The following is a 14,514-nucleotide window of genomic DNA, read 5'->3' as shown; positions in this document are numbered from 1 at the left end:
GGTTGTGCACTTCTCATCAGCAGACAAATTTCAAAATAGGAGTATGACAGACCTCAGCTACATGGGATTTAAATCTGAATGACTCCTTTGGACAGGAACACTCTCTGTCAGTGTTTGTACAGCACTGGAGCATAATACAGCCTGTATGTTGCCTGGGACCTTTGCGCAATGTTTTAATATGGGCTTGAAGTAGCTACTCACTTTATATTTACAGATGTCATAGAATAGTACATCTAGTCTAACAAGCTTAATAATAGTGGGTATGACACTTCATCTAGTTCTTCCTGCATTAAGCCTAGGAACTTAGTGAACCATGAACATAATTTAGACTTTCATGAGCTGATGGATTGGGTCAACCACAATCTCATTAAGTTCAACAAAGACAAAAGTGAAGCTCTGGGAGGGAATGACCCCATGTGCCTGTACAGGCTGGGCACTGACTGGCAAGCAAGCAGCTCTGCAGAGAAAAACCTGGGATTCCTGCGAGGGAATGACCCCATGTGCCTGTACAGGCTGGGCACTGACTGGCAAGCAAGCAGCTCTGCAGAGAAAAACCTGGGATTCCCTGGACAACAAGTTGAACATGAGTCAGCAGTTGCAGCAAGGAAGGCCAGCTGAACATTGAAATGTGTTATCAAGAGCATAGCCAACACCTCAAAGAAAATGATCATTCCTCTCTACTCAGCACTCAGTCACCTCTGGAATGCTGTGCCATTTTGGGCCTCCCTGTGCAAGAAAGGTATCAGCCAACTGGAGTGAGTCCAATGGAGAGCAACTAAAATGGTTGGGGGCTGGAGCACATGATGTACTAGGAGAGGCTGAGGGTGCTGGGCTTGTTCAGCCTGAAGCAAGGAAGTTTTGGGGGAGATGTAATTGCAGTTCTCCTCTACCAAATGGAAAGGGAGGGGAGTTATAGCGAAGATGGAGCCAGGTTCTGCAGAGGTACACAGTGAAAGGAAAAGAAGCAGTGGGCAGAAGCTACAGCAAAGGAAATTCTCACCAGACAGAAGGACCCTCCTTCCAACTGCACCCCTACCACAGGAGTGGTGCAGCACTGGAACAGGTGCCCAGAGATGCTGTGGGATCTCTATACTTGGAGATACTCAAAATTCAACTGGACATGGCCCTGAGCAACCTGCTCCAGCTTTGATCCTGCTGTTAGCAGTGGGTTGGAATAGAGACTTCTAGAGGTCCTTTACAACCTAAATCTTTCTAGTATATCTGAGTACTTAGGGAGTTACTAAGAGCTTGGAAGAGGATGGTGGTGTACAGAAACAGCTCAGAGTATTAACAGATGTGGAATCACAATGTCCCAGCAGAGCTCTGGCAGAAGCTGCGACTCAGTCTCCTAGGACATGAGCAAACAGTTGTTAGGACACTGCCACACAGCAAAATATATTCCCCCGTGAGCTGGCCATAACAGCTTATCAGTACAAAATGGCTGTGCATTTCCTAACCCCTCTAACATTACTTGATTTGATCAGCCATGTGAAGTCCTATGTGCAAGGCAGGCCACCTTCCACTCGGACGATTGAGCAGACAGAACAGAAAATAGAAGAAAAGATATTGAACTATAGATAGAAAAGTAGAACCAGGAATGCTTTTGTAATTAATGAGACATTATTCATGTGACTACATGAAGGGAGAGGAGGTATAGGTATGGATATGCAAGAATGGGACTTTATGCCCCCATTAGCAGTGGCCAGTACAACGCATCACATGAGAATTACTCCAACTGTACAAGCCTATTCCCCTCTCTCCTATTCAGTCTGTCCCTGGAAGTGATCTCTGGGACTGCGACAATGTCAGCCACACCATCTCTGGTTAGATATAATCATCACACTAAAAAAATGTTGAGAAAGGGCAAAGGCATCCATGTGAGGAACAGGGTATAAATGCAGATTTTTCTTTTGCAGTAAAACTATTAAAACATGTCTTCCCAGCCTGAAAATGCAGTTGTTTGCACATGAGATTGGAGGGAAGAGGATATTTACTCTACCTGATCCCTTCGCTTCCCTACTTAAAAAATGAAGAGCTTTGATCTGAAATTAATGAAAAAGAAGCATAATCTGTTTTATACAGATGTACCCAGGAGACTTTTCAAATAGCACTTTTTTTTTACCTTTTTTTTTTTTTTTTTTTTTTTTTTTTTTTTTTTTTTTTTTTTTTTTTTTTTTTTTTTTTTTTTTTTTTTTTTTTTTTTTTTTTTTTTTTTTTTTTTTTTTTTTTTTTTTTTTTTTTTTTTTTTTTTTTTTTTTTTTTTTTTTTTTTTTTTTTTTTTTTTTTTTTTTTTTTTTTTTTTTTTTTTTTTTTTTTTTTTTTTTTTTTTTTTTTTTTTTTTTTTTTTTTTTTTTTTTTTTTTTTTTTTTTTTTTTTTTTTTTTTTTTTTTTTTTTTTTTTTTTTTTTTTTTTTTTTTTTTTTTTTTTTTTTTTTTTTTTTTTTTTTTTTTTTTTTTTTTTTTTTTTTTTTTTTTTTTTTTTTTTTTTTTTTTTTTTTTTTTTTTTTTTTTTTTTTTTTTTTTTTTTTTTTTTTTTTTTTTTTTTTTTTTTTTTTTTTTTTTTTTTTTTTTTTTTTTTTTTTTTTTTTTTTTTTTTTTTTTTTTTTTTTTTTTTTTTTTTTTTTTTTTTTTTTTTTTTTTTTTTTTTTTTTTTTTTTTTTTTTTTTTTTTTTTTTTTTTTTTTTTTTTTTTTTTTTTTTTTTTTTTTTTTTTTTTTTTTTTTTTTTTTTTTTTTTTTTTTTTCATTGGAGGCAGGGAAACCTAGCAAAAAATGACATTTTTCAAGCTGACATGCACAACAATTTTTCTATCTAACTCTTTAACAGACTGCATGAGGAGATATCAATCTCTTGGCTCCAGAGTTTACTCTTGTCCATGCAGATTTGATTCCCCACCTCACTGCTGGAAAATACATGCATTGGAGAAAAGGACTTTTGTGATTAGGATGGTAAGTGGAGTGGTTGCAGACTTTTCAAAGGTCCATTTTCTGAATATGCATCTCTATATGACCAGTGAGTTACAAAAGTTATGTTGAGGGGCTTTTGAAAAACCATAGAAGCGTTGGCTGGAAGGTGCCTCTGGAAATCTCTATTCCGTCCTCCTGCAAGGGCAAACTGCCAGCCAACACTAGGTCACACCAGTCATGGTTTTGCCCGTCTGAACCTTGAAGACCTCCAAAGATGGAGTTTCTGTGACACAGGAGCCCTTGAAAATTATACCATCATCTGTGTTAACTTGTCATCCCACAATTGGTAGCATGAAGTAGCTTTGCAGAAATCCATGACTAAAAAAAAGAATGTGCCTACAACTGCAGAAAAGAAGATTAATCGGTTTGCTTTTAAAATGAATTAGCGTATTATACTTTAATAGTTTAAGCCAGATCTATATTTGGCACCTATACTTCTAGAAAAGATTAAAAGGCTTTGTTCCACTGATCCTTAGGATAATCACACCTCAAATTGGAGATCAGGACATGCAGAATGGGTTAGGGGAGTTAATTATTGTTTAGAAACTGAGTGGCTCAGATTTTTTCCTGTCTTTTCAAAGCCCTAAAACCTAACTGTTTTGCCTGAAAATGTGAATATTCCACTATGGATGCATTGTTTCAAGAAAAAGCGTCGTGGCCTTGGTCTCCCATTGTGTCCTCTGTGTTTCCAGGTGGTGGTTTTGGGGAGCCTCGGAAGCCAGGGAGCCATATACTGTTCTTTATTAGTTTCCGTATGTTTGCACAAAACACAAAACAATTCAGTGCTGCACAGGCCTCTAAGCAGCTACCATTTTATGGCACGATTCAGGGCCATAGCTTAGAATCACAGAATCATTGGGGTTGGGAGGGATTTCTGGATGTCAGTAGTCCAACCTGCTGCTCAAAGCAGGATTGACTCTGAAGGCAGACCAGGTTGCACAGAACGCTGTCAAGCTGGATCTTGAAAACCTTTAAGGACATAGACTGCACAACATCTCTGGGCATCTCCTGTGCTTTGTTATATTGCTGTGCATTTTTTCCCACCCTTACATCTAGTAAGAACCTCTCTTGTTTCAATTTATGACCATTACCTATTGTTCTGTAGAATCATCGAATCATAGAATAGTTTGGGTTGGAAGGGACCTCTAAAGGTCATCTAGTCCAACCCCCTGCTGTTGGGCAGGGACATCTTCAACTAGATCAGGTTGCTCTGGGAAACCTCTTCCAGTGTTTCACCACCCTCAGCGTACAAAATTTCTTCCTTCTATCTAGTCTAAATCTACCCCCCTTTAGTTTAAAGCCATTCCCCCTTGTCCTGTCGCAACAGGCCCTGCTAAAAAGTTTGCTGCCATCTTTTTTATAAGCCCCCTTTAAGTACTGATAGGCTGCAATAAGGTCTCCCCGAAGCCTTCTCTTCTCTAGGCTGAACAACCCCAACCTAAGACAGTCAAAACTTAGTATGTAGTCAGTTCAGCTCAGGTGCAAGCCTTTTTTCATTTGTTAAGTTAAATTTCTTGAGATTCCTGTAGGCCCTTCCTCCGTCCTGTCTAGGTCTCTTTGAATAGTGGCTGTGCCCTTGAGTGTAACAAGTGTATCCCCACTTTGGTATAATTTGCGAACTATATGAGGGTGCACTCTGTCTCCTCTTGTGCATATTTGATGAAGATGACATTGAACATGACAGGACAGGGCTATTGATGAGGATAGATTCCTGCAACACTCCACTTGTAACCAGCCTCCAGATAGAGCCCTTTTGATCCCAACACCCAACAATACAGCCAGTTTTTCACCTAGCTAATTGTCCACCCATGTAGACTGTAACTTCCCAACTTGGATACAAGGATGTTGTGGAAGAACACGTTGAATGCTTTGCTAAAGTCAAGATAAACAACATCCATGGCCTTCCCCTCACTGTATATCTAGTCTTTTCATAACAGAACATAATCAGATTGTTCAGGTTTGATTTATCCTTGGTAAATCCATGCTGACTGTTCCCAGTCACCTTCTTCTCCTTCATAAGCCCAGAAATTGATTCCTGCTCCTTGATTTTCCCAGGGACTGGAATGAGACTGACTGACCAGTAGTGTGCTGTATAGTCCTTCTCATCCTTCTTGAAGGTAAGTAAGTGCAGTATTTGCCTTTCTCCAGTCACCACGAAAACCCCCAATCTGCCTTTCAGACATGATGAGACTGGCCCCACTGTGACATTATCCAGCTTTCTCAGCACCTTCAGGTCCACCCAGTCTGGTCCCATGGATTTGAATGGGTTGAGATTCCTCAAGAGATCCATGACTCGTGTCTCCCTGATCTGTCTCTCCAGGCACAGGGGCCTGAAAGACCTTGTTGATGAAGACCAAGACAAAGAAGGCATACTGTATGTCAGCAGCTGTGAAGCTTGGGGTGGAGGGACCAGGCATTGTGACGATGAGGATAGGCAGAGCAAAGAAGAGCAATTTTCTGGACTGGGACTTCATTTCATTCCTTGCAGCTGGACTGAAGCTAATCATATTCCAGCTCTGGACGTAGACAGTGATCCTTACTCATCAAAAAAGAGCCAGAAAGTAACATCCTCTCACATCAACAGCAGCTCCACAACCCCAGGTCCAGCCAGTAGCAAGGCTGAGCATGTGTGAGGCACACAAGCTCATATACATGCACATACACACAATACATATATACATATACATGTCTGGCCACACAAATCAACACATGCAGAAAACTCAGCATTCATGCAAGCACGAACAGCACCCACAGCTTTGTCCTGCTCCCCTCGTTCCCTGTTCATGATGAAAGCCCAGCAATGGATAATATCTATGCATATAAATATATATATATACAATATGGATCACTCCAGTAGCAGGATAGACACCCAGTCTATCCAGGAGTTGGACCCTGGACCACCAAGCCTTCCCAGTTGCTGGCACCTGGGCATATGAACCCCTGACGCCTGCAGCCCCACTCCAGTCCTGTACAATCCCAAAATACTCTTCACAGCATCCTGTAAAGAGTCCCATACCCCCATAGGCAATAACTCCCCTTCATCTATGAGGTGACCCAGAGATTGTCTCCAGCTGACTCACCTGGTGGGTCTCAATTCCCAAAAATGGGGCTGGTCACTGCCCAGTGGCAGCCCTGGAGGGAGCTGGGTCAGGGTGCCCCAGTGGTTGTGCTCACGTTATTGGGGTTTTCCCACCTGCTGTTGTTCCTCTGCGCTCCTTTGTGTCTGTGGAGATTATCCTTCAATCACACAACCTAAGAAAAAGTTAATATGGTGTTGTAGTATAGACAAACAGCAGAAACAGATTCACTGTGTGGTTTGTTTTTTTTTTTTTTCAAAACAGAGCAAACTTGATCATTCGTTCATATTTAACGCTTCTGCCAAGGAGCCCTCAGCTCAGCATGGATTAAGTTTCCTTCCACACCTTGCCCATCATCCCTGTGTGAGTCTCTGATATACCATTTCCACTGGACATAGTCAGAAGGTGCAGCTAGGGAAAATCAAACCATCGGGACAACATCCAGTATAGCGGAGGTCTCAGAAGGCTCCTGTTGGGATGTAAGTGAAGAGTTGTGAAGCTTCTGGTCAGAAACAGATATGGAAAGCAATGAAAGAAAGCGCTCCCATGCACTGTGCATTCTAGTGCATTCCCCACGAGCAAAGTCAGTCTCATGAGAATTGACTGGGTGCAACACCAGCCTATGCTGATACAGTTAAGTGCACTCACCTGTGCAAGCCCGTAAGGTGACACACTACGCACAAAGGCCACTTATGTGGTAGACTTGGGCATGGCATTGAAGTAGGAAGTATCTCCAAATACTCGAAAGCTCTCTATGGGTCTAGTCAGGGAATTTCGGAGAGGGTGGCTTCTCACAGAGAGGTCAGACCTGTCCCATTTCTGGTTCTGAAGAGCAGCCCCACCTGGGGAGTTTCAGATTCATTACACAAGAGAAATCCGTGTTGCGGACTTCCATCTCTTGCTCCTGTGAGTCTGGCATAATACCTGCTAGCAAAAATACAGTCTGTGTAGTAGGATGACCCTGTCTACAGTGCAGCAAAGCAATGCACTTTCTGGCCAATTGATAAAATATAATATTTGGAGGTATTGCTTCCTGATGAACATTAATCTATTTTAAAAAGATTCCCTGAAATAGCTATTTAAGATTTAGGTGGGTTTTATGTTTCATCTAAAAGGATGGATAATCATGGCTAAACCATTGTGACTGGATTTCCTATAGGCCTATGTTCAAATATATGAGCACAGCGTCTGGTTCACATTTCCTTGACATCCTGTCTGGGTCATCTTTTTATTTTTGTGTCTCCCCCATGACACCCCAGGAGTCCTATTCTGTTTCCATGGAGAAAACACAGAGGTTTTGCTTTGGACTTAAATGAAGCCAAAAATTGGGTTCTTTTAGTTTTTGTCCTACTCCTACTGCTTTTTTATTAATTAGGCAAAACAGCAAGGAACTGCTGCTTAGAAATCTACATCTGTGTTTTGTCAAGTAGAAAAAAATCTGGATATTGCTGTATATGTCTTATCATCATGGTAAGTGTTAAACAGTGCAAGTAATTTACATTAATAAAGTAACTGAATGAGCTTTCCCATCAATTCAGCTGAGCACATTATGTGTGAAGCCCAGATTTCCCCCACACACACCACTACAAAAGAATGTTCTTTCCCTTCTCAGACTTGGTCAAGAAAATTACTTCAGGAATAGAATTGAATTATATAAGGCTGTACCCTGGCCATCTGACAATCTTACATCTTCCCAGTAGGCACAGTACTGACTTTATCCCAGCACAGCGCTAGGGCTAATGTGAGTCATCTGATAACCTCCTCATTGTGCATTGACCTCAACCTTGGACCAAAATAAACATAAATTAAATTACAAACCTATACTTGGTACTCTCACACTCTCTTTTGTGTCTCTCAAGCTCTGAGAAGTGTGTCAGACTTGGAGGCTTCGCTTTCTTTCCATCCGGCTGTTGTGAAATGGGAGCTGAGTCTCAGAATATATTGTTGCCTTTGTCCTTTAAAGAGCCTGTGGGCCTGATCCTGTTTTCAGCGGGTTCAGCACTTATGCTGCTCTGTTCATTTCAGGTGAATTACTTCTGAGTGATGCTGGTATAAGTGTGAGTCGGTGTCCTCTGTCATATGGGAAAAACATTGCATCTTTCTCTGAAGGCAGGTCCTTGCTTCTAATATCTAATTTCTTGACTTTGCCTCTGACTGCATTAATGGATGGGAAAGATTTCTGTAGTTTTGTAATGTTTAACCATTATCCCTGCCTGAAAGACACATGCAAGTTGGGGATCTCCAGGAGGAGAATAGGGCATCTGGGGCAGGGGGCGAGGATCAGGGATAGGCTTTTTGGGATAAGCTCTTCTCTGAAACAAATCCACTTTGAAGACACAAATCTCTATCTGCCTCCACGCCTCTAGCTAGAGGTCCCTTAGCTGAATGCTGCATCCAAGAATGGCCAGCTGAGATGTGCTCTGTGTGACAAGAGAGTGATGGCACATTGCCACACATGGATATGGGTTTATCAGAGCATTGCACTGAGGCAAAACCTCAGCTCGGGGGCTCGCTCTGCCACTGACATGCTTTGTGTCCTTGGGCCCTCAGCTTGCTGAGTCTTTTCCCCATCTACAAAAAGGGGCCCATCACTAAGGTTGGCCTGTTCCAAAGCAGTATGCTTTTTAGCGAAACATCTGGGGTTTGGTAGTTTGTCTGGAGAAGATTCCAATGGGGCTAACTTACAGAGAGTGCTGAGTATCCCTGCCCCAAAAATACAACTGCTCCTCTTCTAAAGCCTTGATTTAAAGCTCACTGAGCTGTTTGCTGTGAGTAAATTATAGAACAAATCTACCTCCGACTCTGGAGCCATCCACTCCTGATTTATCTTGAAATAAATATATGAAACTTCACAGTGAAAAGCAGATGTGAATTAATGTTATTCTACAGACTGTCTCTGAACTGCTTGCTGTTCACTGTTCTTGCTGTGCATTGGTCATTTGCTCTCCAATGTCTGAAACCACTAAAGCAGAAAAGTAATCCATGAAGAGAGAACAGTGAATGCAACACTTTTTAACATGTATTTTCAGATACATTGTGCAAAAACTCCCTAAATGATTCAAAAACATTTTCATGCATAAATTTACAAGGATACATATTTCTACAATGAGTGAATAATTCTGTAAAGAAGCACAGCCCTGCAATCAAACATGTGCATATAAACATGCCCACATACACCTAAAGATTTGTATAAATCCTACAGCTATTTGGCTTTAATAACTACCCACGTATCTGGACAGAGTAAAGATGAATCTGACAGCAATTCTAAACCTGAGTCAAGAAGTTTGGGTGGAAGACATTACCGAAACATGGAATAATTATTTCTAAAAAGACCCTTAAAAAATAGGGACTTGCAGACAGTTCCAGCAAACTTTCAGTACTGAATCTGACCTGACTGAATATAACAGCGAGAGAAAAGATGGTTATGTTCTGAGAAAGAGCCTACTCACTTAATTTGTACCTGAACTACCCCAGAATGAAAGGATTCTTTCATCTGAAGCATTCAGGCTCAATACATCTTTTGTTTTACATGAAGCCTGAGGTATTCACCTCCTGTCACTTTACTGGTAAAGTGTTTTACCTCCTTTAACTTGATCAGAAGATCTTTGTACTCGGCAGAATGTTCCTTTTAATGCCAGTCAGGTTGGGATGATTTGTGCATCTCGTTTTTTTAAAAAAGGACTAATGATTCAGAGGTGCATTCATTCTGAATGTCTAAAGTCAGGCACCTTGAAGAGCGCGATCCTGACAAGTGGTAAGAACCTGTTTTGAAAATCAGACTTCCTTTTTTCAACATGTACCAAGAATACATAAATGCAGCAGTTCCTTGTGGAAATGTACTAATGAGCTCATGTGTAAGTTCAATCTTCTCTGGAAGCAACATTCTTTGTGTCTGGAGTAAGAATTTGAACTTGAGACTGAGTGTAGTGCCTCCATAATAAGTATAGAAGGAAAAAAGTAAGTCTCTACTTTTTTTTTTTCCCCTTTCTTTTTTTCCTCCTGTGGAGACATCGGTATGCTTCCTAAGAAATCAATGAGATGTTTTGGCAACGTGTAGTGCTTGGAAGTCGTTATGGAATTTCCTGGTGTGGTTCTGCTTTTGCAGTTAATGGCGATCACTTGGGAACAGCAGAGAAAGAAATGCATTTCATGACAATCCCCACTTTTTCTTCCTCACCCATTTATCTGAATTGCAATACTGGTCTGTGCCTCTGATTTTATGTGCAGTACACCCACCGCTATGATTTTGGAGCACACAATGCTGACCCTCAGAAGTGTTTAGGTTTTCAGTAACCTTACCACAAATTCTACCTGCTATAATACCCTTGAAAAGAACAGCTGCTGCGGCTGGGCTCTGGAGAAAGCCCCCTGCCAGGCATCTAGTTTATATTTTTAATTTAAATCTGTGTCTGCTAGGAGGTCCTAGTCCATTCATTTTCACTTCTGATCTAGGAGCAAATTCTGCACACGGGTATCATCCGTGGACTGAGCAGTCTTCCCCAGTGCTCTGTGGGTCTCTTGGACCTCAGTTACTCTAATGTTGCAGTAATCCTGATGGCTGCAGTCAAATTTCTGCATGTTTACCCAGGGATAATCAATAACACTCTGGGTTCAGAAACTGAGTGATTCTTTACTGGAGCCCCCTTCACTTTTCTTCCTGTGAATTAAAAAATGGGGATCAGACATCCCTTCTTTCAAACAATGAAGACGGTAGCCCTTCTTTATTTACGAGGATTTGGGAATTACATTTTAACCAGGGCTGACTGGGAATCTTCTGTGAGAGCAGTTTTCCGATGGAAAATACGTGTTGTCAGACACCGAAATTTTATGGGGAGAAAGCTTTTTATTTTCCCCTCTCTCCCCCAGGATGACTGGAGGGAGGGATCCTTGGTTGTCTGCTCACAAGGTTCCAGCTTCAGAAGAACAGTGAAACTCAGGAGCAATTCTCAAGTGGGGATGCACAGCAACCACCTCCCTGTCTGCCCCACTCAGCAGCATCTCCGGCAGCCAGGCACTGGGAAAGGGGAGAAGCAGAAAGACACGGGACTTTGTTGCTCAGCCTTATGGTTCCTATAAAGAGCTGCTGTCAAATTCTCTTTCTCCTTAGAAGCAGCCAGGCAAAATGGGGAAGAAATAAATGCATACATATGTCCTTAATGTCATGCGTCTAGTAAGTCAGAATTTCCACTAGTGTATTTCTGATGCAGAGAACTAAGAAAAAGTGGAAGACAGGCACATGGGTTCCTTCGGGTTATCATTTGTTTAGGTGTAAGAGGTCAGGTGAAATCATCTGACATGAAGCAGGAGTATCTGTGCAGCTTGATATTGCTTTGTTGCTACAGTGTTCTGCCTCAGCTAGATCCATCCACAATTTTCCACATAACTCAGAAATAAACAGCGGATGAGACACCTCCTCATAGCAGTACATAACATGGCCATGGATATCTCTGAATCTATCAGTATAAGCTGGATAGGCTTACATGTAATTGAAGGAGCGCTGGAAGCAAATCCATTTAATGAGTTTTCAGCAGCACTGATGTCCTTCTAATAATACAGGCAGAGGAATGAATCTCAGGTCAGTGTTGCCCATAGAAGATGTCAAGGAGGCTGGAGGAGGAGCGGTCCTGTTTCAGAACATGTACTTGCATTACCTTGCAGAAACATCTGCCAAGGAGGCCCTCTGGAGTGGAAAGCAGTCTGACCCTTACAGCGTTCACATGGGATGTGGGTACTCCTGCTTGGTGGAGAGCACTGGTTGGCTGCAGAAAAACAAATCTGTGCAAGAGCCCTCCTCAGAAGGCCTGGGAAATCTTTTTCTTGTTTAACCTTCCTCATACATTGTTCGGGGAGCATACACCGAGCATTTTTACTGGGCTACAATGGTCCCTACAGCTTGGGCATCAGGTGTTGCAAATACCTCAGCAATTGCAGAATTATTGGTCACTTTGGGCTCACAAAAGTAGATTGGACCCTTAAGGTTCCATTCCAATAGCTGGCTCTGATGACAGCTCAAAATGCCTTACAAAATAAAATACAGTTAATGCTATTTCTGTCCTGAGCTAATCTATGGCGGGTTTTTTTATTATTCTTAAATATTAATAGCAACATCTCTATAAAAGATTTAAAGTCCAGAACTCTACATTTACCAATCATTTAGTCAAACCGTTCCTCACATTAGGTGCTATTTATGCTAAAAAGGCTAAAGGAGCACTTCTCAACTGGGTAAAAAACTGCAGGATTAGGATCACTATCATTATGTGAAATGGTTCCCTTGGGAAAAATCCTAGAGAATCTGCTCCTGAGAACCTTCTGGAAATGAGAGGGGTTTTGTTTGTTTTTAAAAGCCTGGAATAGTTCATTTATTTTTAGATGTCTGGCAATTAATCTGGCTGCTTTAGGGATGCTTAAGCTCTTCATATAATCAAGTGAGGTTGCTTATTTTTCATTCAACATCAAGTTGTCAACAATAGTTTTGATTACATAGACCTGTCAGTTCAGTTACGTTTGCTTAATTGACAGTGTTAGTCTGATGAATTCTTGTTTGCAACTACTTAGTTCTCAGGGTTTGGCTGGCCTATTGCACAGACAGGATATAACAGAAAAGGGTTAGGAGATTATATTTTTGTAAAGAAAGCCTCCTTCTTAAAAATCAGGGGCTACTCAATCCAGAGTTCTAGAAAGTGTCAGTATATGATGATGCGTAGAAGCAGAAACTGAAATTTCTGTTTTTTCAGGGCTGTGAAACTGAAACATGACAGTAGCTTAATCGTGCAAGTTCAAAACCAGTTTCCATGACAAATTTAAGGCTCCTCTTAAGTTTTTAACAAATAATTTAGGGATTTTCCCAGAGGGGCTAATTGTCTCCAGTGAGAGCAAAATCAGAAAGAAATTCCGTTCTGAACTGCAGCGAGAGTTTGAAACCATGCTGAAAAGCTATGGGAAAGGCATTATGCATTTTTCATAGAAAGCAATAAAATATTAATTCCTTTTAGTGACTTAGATGAGCACTATAAAAGAAGTATCAGAACTGGGGCAAAGGAACTGCATTATTTAACCACAGCCTCTTCATTACATGTTATTAAAAAGATGTTTGATATTTTGAGAGGAAAAAGACTTTTATAGTTTTGGTTATTAGAGTAAAAATTCAAAATCTATTCAGTCTCAGGAGAGAGAACAGAGGCTGTAAGAAGATGTTCCCCCTCCTTTCTTTCCCCTGTCTTCTAAAGAAGAAAGCATCAGCATTATAATTAAGGAATTTTGTTTGACACCTTTACGGTCACATCCCCCGTGCTGGAATAGCATTTTACAAGACTGCTCATCAGAAAAACCCTCAGCAAAGTTAGAGCCTAGCTCCACAAACACTGACATGCTGGGCTCCCTCTGAGTGATCCCAAAGAGGTTAGTGGCATTCCACCAGCCAAGGAAAGTTGCTCCCGTGCCTGTGCCTACAACAGTACCTAAGTTACTATATAAGGCTTCTCATGAGTACAAGACTGTGTAATATTTGTTCGTTACAATCATAATCCACTGGGTGTTGACATCTTCACGGCAAGCCTTGACCCGGCAAGGATATACAAGGTTAAGTGTACGTATATCTCATTAAACTCAGAAGGGTGATTCAGGAAGGTCCCTGTTTTATTTTGCAAGCAGCTTTTGCCTGTTCAGGGTTTTTTTAAAAAAGAGTGTTGCTGCTATTATTCCTCCTCACAAGAGCTGAGGCTTGGTTTGGCAGTCGTTAGGAAACTGTTGGATATAAGTGGATAAGACAGCTCTAATAGGAGACATGTCATGGAAAGAGTGTGATTCATTGCTTCGAGCTGTGCACAGAGCTCAAATACTTGGTTTAATTTGGTGTTAGGTGCCAAACTACATATCTATAGTTTGACACCAGGACTAGGAGCGAGTGCTTTTTTCCTTTGCTCTTGCTGATCCTGAAACTCTTCCTCCCCTTTTGAGGAGCCTTTCCCGAATGTCTCAGGTTGATCACATTCCAGTTAGATAATCAGATATCAGTGCTGTAGGCATGCTCTGCAGGGAGCAGCTGGAGCTTGGAGAATATACCCTTTCCTTGGAACTCCTTACTCTCTAGGAAGTTTTATAACAAAATTATCCCAGATCTGCTTCCCAGATTAACACAAAAGGCTTTAAACTGCATCTAATGCTTAAAGTTGTGATTCTGCCAAGCTCCAAATCTTGAAAAATCCTAAAATTGGAGGACTCGTATCAGACAGACCTGCAGTATAGCTCTCTATTTCCATTGCTGTTTAACACATTTTTCAGGATCCATTAAGTTGTAGCACAGTGGTGGTATATATAGCGAGGAAAGGGTAATGGCTGTTGTTTCCTATATAATGTACATTTAAGCACGAGGGTACACTGTATTGCTGATAAAACAAGGTAGGAAACATCCACTGCTTTCTCCTCCTCCAGTGAACCAGTCTTTTAATCGTAAAAGGGAATAAAGTTGGTCAGA

This window comes from Aptenodytes forsteri, unplaced genomic scaffold, assembly GCF_000699145.1.
Source record: "Aptenodytes forsteri isolate BGI_AS27 unplaced genomic scaffold, ASM69914v1 Scaffold73, whole genome shotgun sequence".
Lineage (NCBI taxonomy): Eukaryota > Metazoa > Chordata > Aves > Sphenisciformes > Spheniscidae > Aptenodytes > Aptenodytes forsteri.
This window is presented reverse-complemented; position numbering follows the sequence as displayed.